Raw genomic sequence first — 5066 nt, 5'->3', positions numbered from 1 at the left:
TACCAAAGCCCGAGACCATTACACCGTCACCGAAAAGGAATGCCTGTCGATCTGGCCGCCATTCCGGCCCTTACCTAGTTCCGACCTTATTTGTATGGTCGCCCATTTGATGTCATCACCGACCACCATGCACTATGCTGGTTGTCATCATTGAAGGATCCATCAGGCCGCCTCGCCCGCTGGGCACTTCGCCTACAGGACTACGACATCCTCGGCGCTGCTACCGCAACGGACGCCAGCATGCTGACGCCGACGCACTCTCGCGCTCCCCCTTGCCCGACGACAATACCCACAGCTCAATGTCTCACAATGCCGTTTCTTCCATCGACATTCACACCATCGCTACCGAACAGCGCCAGGATCAGTGGATCGCTTCACTGATAGACTTGCTCACTGATCCATCGGCAACCCATCCACTCGCGCGTTGCGTCGTCAAGCCCATCATTTCGCCATCGCGACGACCTCCTTCACCGACGCAATTACAACGCCGACGGCCGCCAGTGTGGCTACTGTAATAACCCGCAGTCTCCGTTCTGACATATGCGAATCATTCCACGCTGATCCGCAGTGTGCGCACTCTGGGTTACGAAAACATACCACCGCATTCGCCAACGGTACTTTTGGCGAGGGATGTCCGCTAAGGCAGAAGTTCGTTCGCTCGTGCATCGCTTGTCAGGCCGTAAGACTTCAACGCATCAGTCACCAGCAGGTCTACAACCTTTACCTTGCCTGACCGGCCGTTTGGGCGCGTTGGCATCGATTTGTATGGCCACTTCCTCTGACGTCGGCTGGTAACCGCTGGGTCATCGTCGCTGTAGACCACCTTACGCGATTACCCGAAACTGCCGCCCTCCCAGCGGCTACAGCGCGCGATGTAGCCTCCTTCCTGCTCCACCGGTTCATGCTGCGCCACGGTCCACCCCAGGAGCTGCTCAGCGATCGAGGCCGTGTCTTCTTGTCGGAAGTCGTCGAAGCCATCCTCAAAGAGTGCAACGTTGTTCACCGCAAAACTACTGCCTACCACCCGCAGACGAATGGCCTCACCGAACGCTTTAACCGCACGCTCGGCGACATGCTCTCGATGTACGTCGCCGCCGATCACACAAATTGGGATTCGATTCTGCCTTTCGTCACCTACGCCTACAATACCGCCCCTCAAAGCACCACTGGTTTCTCACCCTTTTTCTTATTGTACGGCAGGCACCCGTCGCACACAATCGACACAATCCTTCCATACAAGCCGGATCGATCTGAGTGTGCACCTATTTCTGCCACAGCCAGACTTGCTGAGGAGTGTCGCGAGCTCGCCAGGACCTTTACTACGCAGGACCAAGAGCGTCAGAAGAGCATTCGCAGTGCCACCGACACTTCTGCACTCACGTTCCTCCCTGGAGCGCTCGTATGGCTCTCGGTTCCTACCACTGGAACTGGCCTCTCTTCTAAACTACTACCCAAATACGAAGGCCCCTACCGTGTCGTCGAACGCACATCCCCGGTCAACTACCTGATTGAACCCATCGACCCATCTTCCGACATGCGCCGTCGAGGGCGCGACATTGTCAACGTGGAGCGCCTCAAGCCTACCATGACCCGCTCGTAGTGACCAGCTGCTAGGTCGCCAGCCGGCTCCCTTTTCGTACCCGGGTTAATTGTAGAGAAGCATTGGAACGCTCTAATGGGTCGTCCTCTCGAGCGCCTCCTAGTGGGTCGCCCTCTTCGCCTCTTCTCGGGGAGCACGCCCCTCGTGCTCGTGCTCGTGAGAGTCTGCGAGTCTGCGCTCTGTCGTTGTGCATCGTCGCCGTCAATCCCCGCCGTCAATAAACGCCTTAACGATATATATATATATATATATATATATATATATATATATATATATATATATATATATATATATATATATATATATATATATATTATATATATTAATGAGACTAACAGACAATAACGCCAAGGAAAGTACAGGGGGTGTTATCTGTAGTATTTAGAATGCAAATGTGAAGAAAGTAAAGTGGACGAAAGATGACTTGCCGCCGGCAGGGACCGAACCTGCGACCTTCGAATAACGCGTCCGATGCTCTACCACTGAGCTACGGCGGCGGTCATCCTCCCGTCCACTTTCTGGGGTATATATGTTGATTAAACCTAGGAGTGTTAGTCAGCGCCAATTCGGTCCCTGCCGGCGGCAAGTCATCTTTTCGTCCACTTTACTTCTTCACATTTGCATTCTAAATACTACAGATAACACCCCCTGTACTTTCCTTGGCGTTATTGTCTGTTAGTTCTCATTAATATTGTGTCTAAGAAAGATAAACGAGCCCTTGAAAAATCATAGCTTTCCTTCATTCATAGCGAGGGTCTCGTCCTGGCAGACTTAATGCCTTCAGGTAGTATGCGAGGGATTATTGGTCAGCTGCCAACTCGTAAAAAAGATCACGTGCTACGTGACGCCAAGAGCACAAAAAGAGTGTTCCACACTCGCCGCCATGGCTGCGATTGGCGCTGACTAACACTCCTAGGTTTAATCAACATATATACCCCAGAAGTGGCCGGGAGGATGACCGCCGCCGTAGCTCAGTGGTAGAGCATCGGACCGCGTTATTAGAAGGTCGCAGGTTCGGTCCCTGCCGGCGGCAAGTCATCTTTTCGTCCACTTTACGTTCTTCACATTTGCATTCTAAATACTACAGATAACACCCCCTGTACTTTCCTTGGCGTTATTGTCTGTTAGTTCTCATTAATATTGTGTCTAACAAAGATAAACGAGCCCTTGAAAATCATAGCTTTCCTTCATTCATAGCGAGGGTCTCGTCCTGGCAGACTTAATGCCTTTCAGGTAGTATGCGAGGGATTATTGGTCAGCTGCCAACTCGTAAAAAAGATCACGTGCTACGTGACGCCAAGAGGCACAAAAAGAGTGTTCCACACTCGCCGCCATGGCTGCGTATTGGCGCTGACTAACACTCCTAGGTTTAATCAACATATATACCCAAGTGGACGGGAGGATGACCGCCGCCGTAGCTCAGTGGTAGAGCATCGGACGCGTTATTCGAAGGTCGCAGGTTCGGTCCCCTGCCGGCGGCAAGTCATCTTTTCGTCCACTTTACTTTCTTCACATTTGCATTCTAAAATACTACAGATAACACCCCCTGTACTTTCCTTGGCGTTATTGTCTGGTAGTTCTCATTAATATTGTGTCTAACAAAGATAAACGAGCCCTTGAAAAATCATAGCTTTCCTTCATATATATATATATATATATATATAATATATATTCTTTTTTGAAAAGTACATTCCTGACTATCAGTTAAAATATATAAGAGAAAGTCACACTGAAAAACATAAAAACACTTATTCTGAGATTTCGGCCACTTTACTTTCTTCACATTTATATCCTAATTACTACAAATGACATCCCCTATACTTTCCTTAGCATTATTGTCGGTTAGTTCTCCATTAATATTGTGTCTAACAAAGAAAACGAGCCCTTAAAGTCATCTTTACTTTATATATATATATATATATATATATATATAGTATTATTATATATATATTATTATATATATATAATATATATATATATATATATATATATATATATATATATATGTATATACACACATATATATATATATATATATATTATATATATATATATCTATATATATATATATAATATACGAATTCGGGAAGTAAATGTCATGACAAACGGTTCGCTCATTTCCTCCTGAGGTCACTCCTGCTTGTTTTGTTTTTCATGATTAACAACGTCATCATATACACGTAGCCTTGCTGACGCTAGCAAATTGCGCTCCTTGTTATGACGTCGCTATAACGTATACATGACGTCAGTCCGCGGCGTTATGAGACCAACTGCAGCGCCAAATTAAAGTACCCTTTTAAGTGTCTCCCAGCATTCATGCACTTAATAAATGTCAGCCTTCTGCGCACGAAATGCGAGTTCGTACGTATGTTGGGGATAGATATTCAACGGCTTCGAAAATAATTGTCGGTATGGTAGTCACTTCATTGCGTGGGCGCGACTGGATTACGCATCGCGTACAGAATGTCTTTTGTCTAACATTGCAAGGCTACGTGCCACGGGAGAACTATACACGAATTAAAATTAAAAAAAAAAGAAAGGAGGAACAAAAGACGATCCATACTCATCTTCGAGCGTTGCCCGTGCACGCATTCTCCGCACGTCGCGACGCCGAGGGAAACTGCTGAGTAACGATGGTTATGATTATCTTAGTTTATTGGCATACCCTTTGAAACAGCTGGGCCACGAGTATCCGCCTGTACATATATATCCCGCTTGATATAATCACGTGTTATTCCACCTGTTGCTCTATGTATAGAAATCTGGCTGTCATATTTCTTTTTGTTTTCATTTACAAGTATATCTTTTTTCTATTATGTATAGCGTTACCTATACGCCTTTAACGAATCCGGTTCTATCACTCTCTTCCAAGATAATTTCTTTACTAGTACTGCAGTGGCGTAAATCCTGAAAAATAGCCAGGGGGGACATACAGCTTGCCATAGCGGTTATTTTTTAAATAAATATAGGTTTTAATTGTATTTATACAAAATTTAAAAAAACAAACACAATTAAATTAAATTTAAAAAAAGAGCGGGGCTTCTGCGCCGAGTCAGAGAGCTTAACCTAACAGCATTGGGCAGCCATTGGTAGAAACGTACATTGGCGAAGTTTGTTTTGTAAATGTGACTCGTATGCATAGGCTCTCGTATATTTCTACCTAACACGTCAGTCGGGTCAAACCATCAAATGAAAATGCTGGTACTTTTTTGTGTGATAACGCGTAAAGGTACAATTTAAACTCCATTCTTTATCGCGCATACCTGTTAGAAATAGCCTCCCACGATTTACCCGTGCAAACAAATATTCTTTTAAACCGTGTCAAAGTTCACCGCTGATCTCTTTTTATATTATTATTATTATTATTATTATTATTATTATTATTATTATTATTATTATTTATTATTATTATTATTATTATTATTATTATTAACACAATCGTAGTCCAGCAATCGCATTCATGCTT

General features: G+C 45.0%; 1 non-coding gene across 1 annotated transcript; it reads left to right on the top strand.

The window, feature by feature from the left end:
- Nucleotides 1-2560: 2560 nt before the first annotated feature.
- Nucleotides 2561-2633, top strand: Trnar-gcg (transfer RNA arginine (anticodon GCG)). Its single transcript has one exon. It is a non-coding gene; the product is annotated as a tRNA-Arg (tRNA).
- The last annotated feature ends 2433 nt before the right edge of the window (nucleotides 2634-5066 follow it).

The sequence above is a fragment of the Rhipicephalus sanguineus genome, chromosome 3 (genome assembly GCF_013339695.2).
Source record: "Rhipicephalus sanguineus isolate Rsan-2018 chromosome 3, BIME_Rsan_1.4, whole genome shotgun sequence".
Taxonomy (NCBI): domain Eukaryota; kingdom Metazoa; phylum Arthropoda; class Arachnida; order Ixodida; family Ixodidae; genus Rhipicephalus; species Rhipicephalus sanguineus.
This window is presented reverse-complemented; position numbering and strand designations above follow the sequence as displayed.